Genomic DNA, 15,672 nt, shown 5'->3' with positions numbered 1-15,672 from the left:
CCCAGTGAGGCAAACAGACGAGCAAACTCCAGCTCCCCAACTGTGAGCCCCTCAGCCTGGTGCAAATGCTAGGGCCTAGAGACAGGCAGAGCAGAGGAAGTCCTCAGACTTGGAGGTGCTTCCTGCATATTGTTCAGACTCTTTTTTTCAAACGTGGTGACTACCCACCCTCCCCCAGCAAGGTCATCTTCAGATGCCCCAACCTGAGAAAGCAGACTCCTCCATTTAGCGACACCACTTCTCAGGGCCAAAGTGGGGCTGCCCCACCAGCTGTCTGTAGATCACCCCCAGACCAGAGGCTCTGCCTCTCCAGACTCTTGTTCCTCCCTTCCCCCAGGAAGTTGGTGAGGTCACTGTGGAGGTTGGCCAGGCCTCTAGTCCCGGTGTTTCTGGACACACTGTCTCTCTTGCTCGTTGTCTGTACTTCTAATAGGCACCCTCTCAAGGCCCAAACCTTCTCTCCTCATCGTGCCCTGCATCATTTGATCGTGGCAGGATTTTGAGCCGCTACAATCACATTGCACCCACAGCAAGACCTGGGGTTTTCAGCTTTGTACCAGCACCTGAAGTGTTGGCTACAGGCTTCCCCCAGGCCTGGCCAAGTGACCTGCCTGTGCCCTGGGGGGCTTTCTGCCAGTTCCAGATACCTACTTCTTGCTTGAGGCACTGGGTCAAGGGATCGCCACTTGGCACAGGGCTCGGGGTGTCATCTCAATGGGCAGAGTGACGGTGTGCCCTTGTGGAAGGAAGGCCTGGATTTTAAGAGGCTCTCAGTCAATCTAGTTTCCAGGCTCAGCCACCCACTGATCAGGTGACCTCAGGCAAGCCACTTTACCCTCCCTGAGCATCAGCAATCCTCACCTGTCGAATGGAGGTGTGAGCCGTCGTGAAGACAGTGGCCACAGTTGCTTTCCCAATACTAGGCTTCCCCATTCCCCTGACCATCGAGGTTTTACCAAGCTGGACAGGAAGCAGTCCTTTCATCAGTCCTTTCATCTACACAGTTCTGGAGCTCCTAAGATCCCCTCTAACCTCTGGGGCTCCCAGAAAAAGTCAGTTTCAGATTCGAGGGAGCAGGCGAAGGTAATTTGACCATGTTGGCAAGCCTTCAGCCAGCTCTCCCTAGCAGCCAAATGGGTCACTGGCTGCAAACGTCCCTGGGTTTGTAATGATGATCACAGGGCTTGTGGGCTCCTGGACACCTTTGGAATGGGTTTTGCGAGGCCAAATGTTTTGCAGATTAAATTTCCGGAGAAAGAGCAGCTGAGCAATAGTCTTGAGCTTTGCTAAGCCACTTCCGTGCTATGGCAGCAAAAAGGGATAGTGCGTGCGTGCGCGCTCTCCCCTAATAAAAGAGAGGGGTGTAGGCGAAAGAGGAAGATGGTCCAATCCCCAGCCTCCCTCTCTCCTTTAATTTGCATCAGCCAATGGGACCGCTGGTGCTGCCAAGTTTCGCAGGGTGTGCTGGTAACAGAAGGAATATGATTAGCGTTGTGGAATTTCATGGTAGGGGTGAGGAATGGCTCCCCCGACCACCCCCCCCCCACACACACACACACACTTTTTAAATAAAGTAATGTTTTTGAAGAGTTGCCCTGGAAAACTGCTAAAAGCAGAGAGGCTGACGGACATTTTTGTCCTATCAGACGAGGACAAGATTATCCAGGTGACTGAGGGTGTCACGCCCCGTTAGCAATGCGGGGTTCCAGGGCCATCCTGCCCGAGAGTGAGCTGTAATCACAAACAGGCCAGGATCAGTTACAACCAGAAGACTTCTTGGCTGTGATGGGAAAGAATGAAGTTTTCCTTGCCCCTCCTCCCCCACTTTTCTCAAGTTAAACAAGATCTGTGGAAGAACTGCTCTGGGACTAAAAGGCCAAAATTCAAAGCCCAGCATGGGAGAGCTCCACCAACCTCCGCAAGGATGGGGAGGGGGGTGCCCGGCCCATTTGCTGTGTCCCTGTTTCTCCTTGGGCTAAACCAGAAAAACCCATTTTCTCAGTGTTTTTTGTCGACCTCCCCATCTTTGTCTTGCCCACCAACAAAGTGTCCTGACCCTTCTGCATATTTGAGCTGGCATTTTCTGCATGTTTGCCACATACCTAGCACTGTTGGGGTGGTGGGAGGGGGGTGGTGGGAGGTCAGGGTGGAATATAAATGAAAATGGCTCAGCACAAACTAATGGGGGGGCTCTCACCCCTTTTAGCCCCAACACGGCCCTAGGAGCCCTGTTTCTCATCCCCCTTCCCTACCTCAACCAGCACCTCCTCGGCAAGCATCAGATCCAACTCTTTCACGCTTGCGTATAAATTGCCGTGCTCCCTGGAGTATTGACACTGAGGGGCATGCTTCCCTCTGGCTTTAGTATTGGGAGCAGAACCAGGGTTGGCGAGTGCGTAGACCTCCCTGCCAACAGAGCAAGGATTTTAACTGTTCCTTGGAGGAGAGGAAGGAAGTTGACCTCATCATGAGGCCTTTGCACTGGGAGAGTGAGCATCCAGAGCTGCCTCAGTGCCTCCCTTGTGAGCGTTTCTTCTTCCAAGCCCAGCCTGTGTCCCAGCCTCACTGAACAGCTGGACACAGACTTGCTTCCTTGGACTTATAGGACCTGCACTTTTGATGGGGCCAGAGCATCTCATCGGCCCTGGTGGGGTAGCTGGGAGGAAGATTCTGGACCCCAGGGGCCTAGCCTGTTCACCATACCCCCATCTCTCAGCCTCCATGGGGCCATCCAAGGAGAAGAGGAACTCCATTCTATAAGTGGTCTCAGAGTTGGAGACCCTGGATGGAGTCAGAGCCAGGTTGGGCAGGAACTCTGAGCCAGAGACCAGTAAAGAGTGGGCATGAAGACATCTACATTGCACTCTAAGGGACAAACCAGAGTTGGGGAGCTAGAGCACATAACAGTATTGCTTCCTGGGGATTGAAGTTACAGCTTCCCATTGACAAAAACTGGAACTCAGTTGGGGTGTCTTGGGCCTGTTGCTGGCAGACATATTTAAAGGCAGAAAATTTTCATGGCCCACTTCAACCCCGAACATCTGTTAACTTACTCTATCTAGGCCTCCCCACCTTAGAATCACTTCTAGAAAGGAGTCTCTTCTCCAAGACCCTCACCATGGTAAGATGACCCCAAGAAGCTATAAGATAGGGGTGGGTACGGAAGGCAGGGAAAGTCAGTGACTTCCAAGCTTCCTACCCTATCTCTCTTCTGTCAGGGGTGTTCATCAAAGTCTGGGCCTCATTCAGAATGGAGAAAACCAAACCAAGCGAGCATGTGGTCAGGAGCTAGAGATCAGGCATTCATTCATTATTCCCTAGGCACCAAGGCACATTGCTGAACAAGGAAGACTTGATCTCCATCTCTTAGAGCTGACAGTCTCATGGGGCAGTAGACAGTTACCTACTTCTGATCTGGGGACTGTGGTTGCTGGTGTGTTTTGAGGCAGACCCATCTGACTTGTTGGGGATGCTAGGCACCAGAGATTGACAGAGTAGAGGTAGAAAGAGCTCCATCAGTGATTGATGCTCCTGGATGTCAGTCATGCTGCCTGACCAATTACTGTAACTGCGGTGACTCTAGAAGGAGGCTTCTGGACTATGAATGTGTATCTGGTTTAAGTGTGGCCTCTTCTCCTAGATTGGGGCGGGATTTGTATTCGACCAGCTCTTGGGAACTAAAAAGACAAGATGGTGTCCAAAAACAGGAAAGACAGGAAGGGAAATGGGGCAGGAAAGACTTACAGAGAAACCCTATTTCTAAATCACCACAACCCAGTGAAGTGTCCAGGATGGTTATCCCAGGACCAGGTATTCAGGGTTCAGGTTAAACCCATTTGTTGTTTTCTGGAAACTAGTAATATTAGAAACTATGGGATAGGCAAGAAGGGGATTATTGAAGGGCTTCCTATATATCAGACAGCGAGCCACCATCTTTCCTATAGTCACCACCACTGCCCTATAAAGCACAGGCAGCCAGACCTCCATTTTACAGATGAAAAAGTCGAGGCCCAGAGAGTTCATATAATTTGCCAGTTTCTTTCCTACAGGCTCTGCTACCCCCTGGTTCATTCTATGTGGTTCCCTAGGCCCTGAGTGTGGCACAGAGGTGGGGGAAGCTATTTTTTGGAAGCTGTCACCCACCTACCCTTTGGGGGTTGGGAGCAGCAGGTCTCTGGGACTGCCTGTTCCAGAGCCTTGAGTTGTACCTACCAAGGAGGAGGGCTTTTTATTTCCTGTATAAGGAGCATGGCACCAGGAGCTCCTCTGGAGGCCTGCTGCCAGTGGGGCTGCTTCAAATGAGCTTGGGGAGAGGCTGCTAGCAGTCTTTCTGCATTCCTGGAGGAGCCTCACCCAGGGTGTGGGCTTGTCCCTGGTGCTTGGCCTGTGGGACCTCCCTGAGCTTTGCTTTTCCATTCCTGTGAGGGGAGAGGCCCAAATGAAAATGACCCAGTCAGGTATACAAGCAGACTGAGAGATCATGGGTGGTGGGAGGATCAGCTTACTGGATGATCTTGGGCAAATTACGCAACTAGCAACAAGAATCTCCCAGCCTCAGGTCCCTGTGTGCAATTCCCCTGAGGTGAGCCCTGAGTCAGAAGTCCCCCAACATTTGGATGATTGCGGGAAGGATCACTGCTCAGGGGCCGAACAGCTGCACTGGATTTTAGTAGGGCAGGAGGCCCTGGGGCCAGAGGGGTGAGAGCTACAGAGACCATGCCTGGCTCTGACCCCACACTGACCCCGGGAGCTGGATTCTAGAGATACTGAAGCTAAGGGAAGCAGTGGGGACTCTGGTGTGGACAGGGGAGCCGAGGCAGGAGGAGAAAGCCTTATGCCTACCTGTCAGTGCATTTCATTTTCAATAACTGCTTACTGAGCCCCTTCTTTGTCTGAAACACTGAGCCACGCAGGCGCTCCCCTGGATGCCAAGATGAGCAAGACTTGGCCTTTGTTCTCAGAGAGCTCCTGGTCTGGCTGGGGGGTAACAGCTAACCCAAACCAAAGGCTGGTACTGCAGAGAACACAAGGGCCGGCTCTGAGGAGTCACAGGAACTTTGCAAAGGTGGTGGCCTTGAAAGATGAGTTCTGGGCACATGGACGGATCTGAGAGACCATCACATTTGGGGTCTTCTGAGCCTGCCCCACTGGATATGCATAACAACAACAACAAAAAAATGATACAGGGCATTTCCTACCAGGCCCCATGAAAGGCTGTGTTCAAATCTTACTCTGCCACTGAGTAGCCAGTATATGGCCATTTTGCTCCTCAGTTTTCACATCTATAAAATAGACATAGTGTTTTGAAACCCATGTGGCTATTGGGAAGGTTAACTGTGAAAGAAAGTTGTCAAGTGGCATATTCATTTTCTTTTCTCTAACAGGCAGGGATGGGCCATCATTCAGTCTGGGCAGTAAGTGGTATCCATGGGGAAGTTATGAGTCCATCAGGTTCCTGAAATTGCTCGGAATAATAACCCCTCCAGCTCCATCTACCTACAACCCAGAGACTTTCAAAGCATTTATTCCATTTATTATCTCAATCTCAGAATTAATTCATAAGAGCAAGTAGGGCAGGTGGCTTAGTTTCCATTTTCAGAAGGGTAAGTGGTGTGCACAAGACCTCAAAGCTTGCTAATGACAAGCTTAGATTTGAATTCTGGGTCTCTGTGTTCTTTTTCTTTTTTTAAAATAATTTATTTATTAGTATTTATGCCTTTAGCACCTGGTCTTCCTAGGTGGTCTCCCATCCAAGTACTAACCAGGCCCGACCCTGCTTAGTTTCCGAGAGCAGCCATCAGGCTTGTTCAGGGTGGCATGGCCATAGACCATGGACTGTGGCTCCCCTGAGACACGAACCCAGCACTTTCTGTGTGTAAAGCAGACATGCTAACAGCTACACTATGGAACCACGTCTGGATGTCCATATTGTTAACTCAAGCCTCCTTCTGCAGACCAGCGTTCAGAGTGGGTCATACAAATGTGTGGTAGACACAGCCGTCAATGGCCTTGAATCCCATCATGAGAAGGTTGTTCCCTTTTAGTTCTCTTTCATGCCATACTGGGTCAAGGGGAAAGACTCCACTTAGGGTTTTTGTATTTTACACCTGTTGTTCTTTTGACCTAGAGAAAATCTGGTCCCAACTTTAGTGTCTTGCTAGAATTTGCTTTAATGTCATGCTAAAGTCCATAGCATTGTTGTTTCAGTGTATGTATTTTTTCCGTTATCTTCTATTTATGCCAAGGGATACTGGTTTCCTATTTAGCCTACCATTGTAAAATGTCTTTTTGAAATACTAAAGTAATATATATATATATATATATATATATATATATATATGTTTTTTTTTTTTTTTTTTTTTTAATGAAAACACTAGTACAGGTGCTACTTGGATAGCTTAATTAGATGTCTGGTGCTCTATAAAAGACCCCAAACAGGACACTCTTCAAGACCCTTCTTCTCCTACAGTCTAGGGTGACACCAGTGGCTCCTAAGTTCCAACTGGGAAGGGAGCCTGGAAAAGCATCAGCATTCGTGGTGGCTGCTCCCCACACCGCCTGGAAGAATCCACGTTGTCAGGGAGCTGTTGACGTCAGGCGGTGCAGGATTTTGCAAGGCCTCTATTTAAAATTCCCCAGAAATTAAATAAGGAGGGTTTGGAGGGAGGAATGCCCTAGACAAATTGTGGGGTGGGTTTGTTTTGTTTATGGAGATGGTCTTTAATGTTGAATTTGCCCCCGTTTTATTTTTGCCCCAAATGAAGAGGGGCTGAACGTAGCTGGAAGGGAGGGGATGGTTGTCAGCCTAAGGCTTTCTGTTGAAACCAATTTAATTCTGGGGCCAAGAAGTCTCTGTTTTTAGCGAAGAGAGAAACAGGAAAAAAATATACCAAACTCATACATGTGTACTTTTTAGGCACTAGAGCTAGTTAAAGAAGAAGAGTAACAGTCACAGAGAGTTCCCTCCGCTCTTTTTTTCAGACTGAAAGTATAAGGCACCAGACACATTGCTAGATGTGTTCTTTTTTTTTTTTTTTTTTTGACTTCTCACCGCAACCTGGTTAGTACATGCTATTTAATATTCTCCTCTCACTAATGAGGACACTTCAGCCTCTTTCCTTAGCCATTTTGAATGACCGAGTATCATTCTAGTTCAAGTTGATTTCCTGAAAATGCACTTCATGCAACACGGTCGTGCACAGGGCGACTTTAGGTGGGACAGAGGCAGTATTAAATACTTCTGCAATACACAGTGAGAAAGGTTGGTCCCGTTTCAGTTCTTTTCCAAGCCTTCTGATTTATCTCAGCTTGAGGGTCGACTGGCTCTGACCCCTCTTTAATAATCTCCCTTTGTAACAAAGAGGGAGCTGCCTGTAGGCACAGCCTCTTCTACCGCACAGCTCAAATTGACTGCAATGCTTCGTTCTCTGTCATTTTACAGTTAGGGTTAATTCATGGTGGCAATCTGAAGTTTCCTAAGCAAATTATTTTCTGGAAGCTAAAAAGAAAAAAGGTGGGTTGCTTTAAGTATTTGTTTACTATGTGAACCGCAATACGCGTAGTTCAAGGATATGGCAAGAGTCGTGCGTGGTGTGGAAATAGCTGAGGTTTGAGAAATGCTGATCCAAAGTCACTCTCTCCTGGCAAAGCTCTTGGGGAGTGTCATGTGCTAGAAAACTCTGTCAGCCGGGGTGTCGCTGCCTCATCCTGCCATGTGAGCTCAGAGAGGGTGAGGGAGAGGCAACCTGGGGAGGGCGCCTGCAACTACCTGTCGCCCACCTCCTCTCAGAATAGGGGGAAGCCATTCCCATGACTCTGCCGAGAATCGGGGCTGCTTCGTGATGGGTGGAGGAGAAGCAGCTGAAGGAACCAGTTTCTGGACTCGTCAGTCAGATGGAAGTTTGGGGAACCTAATAGAGCAGGCAGTGTTGGTCTCTTTCTGCAGAGGTGCAAACAGCTGTAGTCGTTTTTTAAAGGGGAGCCGAGTAGCTGCCATACTGGGAGTCAGACCTGGGCACTAAGCCTGGCGCTGCCCCTTCTTAGCCAGGCGCCTTGGGTAAGTCACCCAGCCCAGGTGTTTCCTAACGCAGCCTGTGATTTCATAGCCTTGGGGCAACTGACTGAACTTACAGTCCCCCAAACTCCAGGACCGTTCTCATCTTCTCTGCCTAGTAGGGTGACTCACACCACCCGATTGCCCAGGACGTGCTCATTTGGCACCTGGTATGTTGGCACCTCTCCCCACCCCCCCATCCCCCCGCCATTTACTCCAAAAAGTTTGGACAGTAAATTATAAGATCACGATACTGAACCATGTCCTCTCATCTTTCCATTTACTATGTTTCATCTTGTCAGATTTGACCTGTCATTACCATGTGTTCAGACCTTCTTTTTTGGCTACTGATCCTGGCACCGCTTTTTCTAAATGAGACGGTGCCACCAGCACAGCGCCTCTGTCCTCCTCCTGGGACTGATGAAAACATCCCACGGAACAGTTTCCCAGTAGAACCCCCCTCTCTAGGTTGGAACCAGTGAATTGTCACACCCTCTTGAGATGGAGTCAGCCATCAGCGGTGAATCTGTCAGTGCGGCACTGCGGCCCCGGGGGGATCGTGGGAGCCCCAGGGCCTGGATGGCTCAGCTATGACGCATCGCAGACCCTCCAGCGGTTCACTCCTTATCAGCACCAGGGTGACCTTCCTGTAGTGTTTTTCTGTCCAGCATTGCCTTTGTAACTAGCCACTTTCCAGGCTCTCCAGCCATCCCCCGGAGAACCCACGTGTCACTTGATCAGGACCAGCATCGAGGTTGCTGGTCTCTCTGCTCTGGAATTCACCTTCTTTGAAAGTCAGGACCTTTTCCTGTTATGTATCCTCTGGCCTTGCTCCATGTCTGTGTCTCCCAGGATTGCTCATGGTGGCCTGGCAAGCTCTGTCAAGTGCTCTCCAGACCTTTTCTCACGGCCAGCTGATGAGAGCTTGTAGAGGGCGGCCTGTCAGTGCTGCCTTCATCTCCGCTCTGGATCTGCTTGCCTGCTGTCCTCCCGCTCAGCACCTTCCCGTCTGACCTCAGACAGGAGTCCAGCAGACCTCTTTCCCCTGAAGCCGGCCCCATAGCACAGCGCTTTCAGTGTCTTCTGACCGAACCTGTCATACTCTTCCTCGTGCCTGGAACATCATGGGAAATGCCCGTTTTGTTACCCTCGGCGTTTCTTCAGGGGTCCACTTGTGAGACTTCAACCTTCCCGATGTGATTCTTAGAGGTTCATAGCTCGCTTGTCTCTGTTCCTCTTTCAGGATTAACACACACACACACACACCACCCATCTTCCAATGCGTCGCCCCTCATAGCCACATCTCACCCACCATCTGCATATTTTATAGTCATGTTAGAAGATACCATTTTGCACCTCTCTACCCTCTTTCTGTTAAGGAATCTCTGGCCTCAGGGTCACACCTCCACGTTCTGCTTTATAATAGGGTTGGTGGAGAACAGTGACATTGAAGGTGAGTCCCCCACTTGCTTTCATCTGGAAGAGTCGCCACCATGAAGCTTTGTGAGCAGGACGGGATGGGGCCACATGCACTGCCACCATTCTGCCTGTCCTGTTCCTCCCCCTGGATTGTTCTCCCCTCCCCGCCCCTCCCCACCGAATTTGCTCTGAGGTTCAATTAAGGCCTCCTCTCCTCGAAGAATCCTTCCCTGACTACTCAGTTTCCTCTCTGCTGTCTGCAGTTCCTTCAGCAAATGTTGCATCAACATCATCGTGTCTGGCACGGGGCTGTCTGGGTCACCCTGCTCTGCAGTTCTTGGAGGGGCCTCATAACATCTTGCGTTCCCCGCTTTATCCTGCCCCAACCCCTACCCGTACCAGGTACAGAACCAGACCCACAGTTTTGAATAGAGACCTTCCAAGGTCAAAGCTAAATGGCAGTGACACCAAGAGGCTCTCTCGCTCTCTCTCCCTGAGACTCCAATCACCTAAGACCCACCTGCCAAACCCTGGTATCAGTCATTAAGGAGCACTGAGGTCTTGGCTCCTTTGAAATTCCAATGGTTTGCACTTAAACTTTAATAATAGCTCTTTGGTACACCTTGCTAGGTACCAGGCACTGTTCTGAACACTTTTTTGTACATTAACTCATCTACCCCTTATAACACTGTGAGATGTAGGTACTGCTGTAGGTCCATTTTACAGGTGAAGAAGTTGAGGCAGTTGCCTAAATTCATGCAGCTATAATTAGCAGAGCTGGGATTTAAACTCAGGCAACCTGGCTGTAGAGTCCTTGCTTAAAACCATGATTCTCCTCTATCTGTCATTTTATCATGCGCCCCCTCTCTGCCTGCAAATGCTCATTAGCCAGGCCTTCTCCTGCATACCTCACCCATAGCCTCGACCTGCCCAGCCCCAGCACTGGGCTTCCAGGCCTGTGCAGTGAGGAAGGCAGGCTGGAGCCAGGTTGGGGGAGGAGTGGCAGCAGCCCAGTTCTTGCTGTCTTCTTGCCATGGACTCCACGGAGCCTTCCAGACTGTGACGTAGCAGCCTGTGCTAATGGTCTTGGAATCCAGGCCTCAGGCGCCCAGAGAAGGTTCTGGAGCCCTGGTGGCCTGAGAGCCCCATCTGGGGGAAGGAGAGGCTGTGGGCCAGAGAGAGCAGGGTAGGTGCCAGAGGTGGGACCAGAAGAACTGGTCAGGCAGGGAGGCAGGGGCTACGTCGAGAAAAACTGGGGGAGCCTTTCACCCATTCCTGTTTGCTTTGGACCTTGGAGGCCTCGTGCTGTGAGCTGGAGTGTGTCTTGGCAAGAAGCTCAGTGACAGAGCCTTCTAACCAGGGGAGGCCTGGCCGAGGGTGGGCTGCCTTTCAATTGTTCTTAAAGACACAGAGCGTCACGGGCAGCCTGCAGCTCCAGTGTCTGTGGTCCCTCTTAAGTGGAAACTTCAGGTCCCCAAGGTCGTGGGAAAGAGGTCAGGCTGGGTCCAAGGCAAAAGTAGTCCCTCAGGGCCAAGGTTCGTGCCAGGTGGGCAGCACTGGTGACATGTACCTGGCTGGACCCTCTTCTTCCTCTCAGCATCTTCACATCTTTGCCATTTGGTGCTCACAAATTCTCACCCTAGCTCCTCTTCCAAACCGCTCCAAGGAAAACATGGGAATGCCTGGACCTATTTCCTCCCAAAGGGGCCAAAGCCTGAGCCAAGGCGTACTTCATGCCTGGAGGCAGGTGTTTGAGTTCTGGGACCATGTCTCTACTTCTAGCTCTATCACCCAGCATTTCCCACTTGGACACCAAAACCCCGTGCAGAGGCCTGGGCATATAGTAGTGTTCCACAGATGCTCTGCTCTGGATTAAGTGGTGTTAGACCACATAAGGACCTGGAGCAATAGAAAAGGTGAGGCCTGGAAGTCACCTAAAGGCTGCTACGTTCTGCCACACTCCAAACTCTGAGTCTCATCCTGCCCGATATCCTCTGGGTTGGTGCCCAGGGCTGGTGGCTGGAAGCCCTGCTCTCCCCTGCTGACCTCAGTGCCAGGCACAGGCTGTGATTACACCTATTCTTTATGCCACGCAGGGAGATGGGGAAGGAGCACCTGAGTTCTGACCGTGCATTGTTCTCTGCAGTTTCTCCATCCTGGCACAGGGCCTGGCATGAACCAGGTGCTCAGTAAATACTTGGTCATCATAACACTGGAAGTTCCTGCTGCCCAGCAACTCTATATGCAGATCCTATCCCCCCGGTATGGTGAGGCTGGAGGAGGGCGAGTGACCTGTTCCAGGCCACCTAGTTAGTATGTGGTGAAGCCAAGATCTAAACTGAGGTCTGTCTTAGGAGAGGGGCTAAGAAGTGCCCATGGGCTGAATCCTGGGGTGAGCAGTGCCAGGAGGGTGGGGAGTCAGGGAAGGCCTCATGGAGGATGGCACCTCAAAGGACAAAGGACAAACTCCGGAGGGAGAGGAAAGAGAAGGGTCCCCCTCCCCCCATCAGCTTCTTTGTCCTAGGCTGAGCTATGACCTCAGAAGACTTTATTAACTTCCTAATTGTGTGCAGCTGGCTTCCTCTGGCCCTAATGAGCTTATTATCCTCTCTCATTAAGGAGGCCATTGTGACCTGGTCACTCTGGGGACGGCAGTGGCCCAGAAGTGCCCATCACTTCCTGCCACGCTCGTCCAAGTTCAGCCCCCTCTTAAAGAGGCTAAAACCCCTTAGCCCCTCGCCCAGGTCCGCCCTTGCCCACTCTGTCTGTCTCCATCCCTGACTCTGTGTCTCTCACTCTGTCTCTCTCTGTCTCCGTGTGTGTGTTCCACTCAGTTTCTACCCTTCCCATCTCTCCTCCATCTCCAGCATTGGGAAGCCCCCGTTAGAGTCAATTTGAGAGGGCTTTGAAATTGGCCAAATAGCTGAAGATTATACCTGGAAAGAGGGAGGGTCTGGCTTCAGAGCCTAAGCTTTACCATCTTGGGGTTGGGCATCTCCCTTCCCCATCTGGAATGGATGGCCCCCCTTTCCTGCCCCGAGCTGGGTGTGCTGGCCAGGAGGTGTTGCCTTCTCCCCTTGGCCCTTGGGCCATTGTGAAGTGGGTTCTCGTTGAGGTCCAGCAAGCAGGGATGGCTGCTGTGGCAAGCGACATTGATATTCTTTGCAGGCCTCTGCCTCCTGGGGAGGCCTGGGCCCTGGCCTGTCAGCCAGCCTGGCTGAATGACATTCTTCTTCTGACACTGCAGAGATACGGCCCTCACAGGAGAGGCCAGGAAGCAGCAGCTTTCAATGGGTTGGCTAGTTTGGGATTCTCCCAGATGACTTCTCCAGTCTGGGGCTTAGCCCCAAAGATCCAGCCTAGAGGCCCCCACAATGAAGGTTTCTCCTGCATGTCCAGTGTGTGTGGGCTTCTCTCTCAGGGTTTCCCATTCAAAGGAATGGACATGGTGGCCTCTATCCTGCCCTCTCTGAGGGGGACATCTCAGCATACGGGCTCCCTAGGAGGAAGACCTGCCTGAGCATGGCTGCCAGGCCAGGGTGCAGGGCTGTGTAAGGGGTATCCCAGCCAGCCCAGCCCCTTGAGAGTTCCCACCAACCTGCTCCACCAATTGAATTTCCTTTCCCAAGAATGGGAGCTGGGAGGATGGGAGAGGAAGGCTAGCAGAGGCCAGCTTAAAATTTGGACCTGTCTTCTGAGGACATGAAAAATGCAAGAGGTGGCTCACACTGGTCCTGGGCATCCACAAGGGCTGGCCACCTAACCTGCCCTGTCCTATGGCTTTAGTCCTTCCTTCAGCCAAGCTCATAGCTGTCCTTTAGTGGGCGCCTGCTGTGTGCCAGACCACATGCGTTGTTCTTTATCTCATCCAATTCTCACACTAGCCTGTAAGGTAGATGGTTGTCCTCCCATCTTCCAGATGAAGAAACTGAGGCTCGGAGATGTAAGTCACTTTCCTGAGCATGAAAGCAGCAGAGATGAGGTTCAGACTCAGGTCTTTGGCTCTAGCACTTAGGCTCTGTGCCTCAGTTTTCTCATCTACCAGGCTGCTTTCTGCAAGCTCCATTCTGCCCTAGAGGCACAGTAGACTAGGTACTTACAGTTTCAACAATTCTCGGCGTGTAGGAGCAGCTGTGAGTCATGGGGTTGACGCTCGAGACACTGTTGGAATTTGGAGAAGGGCTTCCTAGAAGAGGTTAAGACAGGAGAGAGGAGGCTGTAGGGCCTCTGTCCTGGGGAACTGGGTGAGTAGAAAGCCAGGCTGAGGATAGCTCTGAGACATGTCGGGCAAGGAGGAAAACCCCAGGGACGTCTCACCCCCTCCCCCTCGCCCCCCGGCCCCAATTCCCACCATGCTTTTGCTGTCACGTAATTGTATCAGCTGAGGAAAGAGCAAGCCACTTGCAAAAGATAGTGCCTTCCATTCTTTTGGAGTCTCAGCCTCTCGTCTCTGATATGGGAGCAACTAACAAAGCCTGCCTCTTCAGGTCGTTGAAGATTATAAATGAGATATAAGTAGCTTAGCTTAGCACAGAGTAGGAGCTTAAAAACCTTGTGCTACTATCAGCATGGTGGTGGTGGTTTGGTGGACTAAGAGAGTCAGCACCCATGGGTGGCCAGGTGGCGTCTATGTCTGAGGACTGTAGCAGAAATACTCAGTGTGGCTTTGTGAACTGACCTGGATGTGTGTGTGTGTGTGTGTGTGTGCGCGCGCGCGTGTGTGTGTGCGCTCTTGCATATACTTCAACCTCTAGAGTGTGGGGACCGCCTTCAGGGACTTCACAAGAATGGAAGACATGTCCTCAAAAACACATAGCCTTGTCCACGCCTCCCTTTCCACGCAGCCCACACTCTCTCAGCCGTTGCAGGAAAGAGGACATCATGCATCATGTGTGGTGCAGTGAGCCTGAGGGCCCCCATGGGGCCGGCTGACACCTGAGTTCTCTTGGCCAGCTAGGCACACCCAGGGGTTCAGGCTCTAATTGCTCCTTGCTGGAGCAACAATGACTTTGGTCAGGAGCCCCCGATGCAGCAAATGACATCTGAGCTGCTGGCATCTGGGAGAGGTCTGTCAGCAGCTGTGGGCAAGTGCAGGCCCATGGAGCCTCTCCCAGAAGCCCAGCTGTGTGACTCATGCCAGGGCTCCCAGGAAGTCCGCATAGAACTAGGGTGAGCACCTCTGCCCATGCTCACTCATCCCCACCTGGACGGTTTGAGCCTGTCCATCTTTGCTCGGTGGAGGTGCCCACAGCCACACCAGCAACAACTCTTCTCTGCAGGGCCTGATGCAAGAGTAACCTCAGACTCAAAGCCACACAGCCCAGCTTTGTACATTCGAGGGCTGCAGTGGAAGCTCAGGCCAGTGTTCTTGAGCAAGGTTGGCAGGGAGCATCAAGCCATGAGGATGATGAGGGTCTCAGCCCCAAGTCTGGAGGAGGGTACAGTAGGAGAATGGGATCCTAAGTGCTGCCCTGGGGTCAGGAGATGCTCACAGTCAGCCAATAATGCGACCCAGGCTTCCTGGAATCTTCTGGTGCAACAGATTTTGAGGTGGAAAAGACTCAGGGACAGCCCTGGTATATCCATGGGGCACCCAGGTGATGTGAGGTGCCGCCCTACTCATCGGGCACCTCAGTCACACATTCAGCCCCTCAGCAAGTCTGCCCGGCTCCCCCTGTGTGCCAGGCCCGTGCAGCAGAGGTAGAGGGAGGGCCAGGGCTGCCCTGCCCCCAGCCTGCAAGTCCAGATCCATCTCTCCATCCCAGATCCCAAGCTCCTGGGTGAAGGGAGGGAGCAGAATGTACGTGGAAGGGTTCCCAAAGGGTGAAGCAAGGAGGAGGGGAGACAATGCCAGCAGGGAAGAGACCCGAACCTAGGATTATGAGGCCCTTGGAGCCAGGGAGAAAGGCCAATACAGGTCCCCAAGATGGCCCCAGTGAGTGGGAATTTGGGCCGGAATTGCTTACCCAGAGTGATTTGGATGGTTCCACCCTCATCTGCTGAGGTCTGTGCTAGTGGTTGCCCAGGGACTGGAGTTTGTTCTCCGGACTTGACTCATGATGGTGGACCTTCAATCATGACCCTTGGTGGTTTCTGGAAGGGGATTATGTGAGTGAGCACTATCTCAGCTCCAGTGATTAATTACATGAGCTCATTGTAATTAGGAAGTCCAGAGGGGTGGTCTCGTTGTGGGACACCTG

At 51.6% G+C, this 15,672-nt stretch overlaps 1 protein-coding gene and 1 pseudogene across 6 annotated transcripts in view; one reads left to right on the top strand and one right to left on the bottom strand.

Annotated features, from left to right (window-relative positions):
* SH3PXD2A (SH3 and PX domains 2A) overlaps positions 1-15,672 on the top strand; it is a 213,972-nt gene that overhangs the window by 167,325 nt on the left and 30,975 nt on the right. The window lies entirely within an intron of this gene.
* On the bottom strand, positions 5,714-5,829 carry LOC118604085 (annotated as a pseudogene).

This window comes from Rousettus aegyptiacus, unplaced genomic scaffold (assembly GCF_014176215.1).
Source record: "Rousettus aegyptiacus isolate mRouAeg1 unplaced genomic scaffold, mRouAeg1.p scaffold_m13_p_6, whole genome shotgun sequence".
NCBI classification, from domain to species: domain Eukaryota; kingdom Metazoa; phylum Chordata; class Mammalia; order Chiroptera; family Pteropodidae; genus Rousettus; species Rousettus aegyptiacus.
The sequence above is the reverse complement of the archived record's forward strand: the minus strand, read 5'-3'. Positions and strand labels throughout refer to the sequence as shown.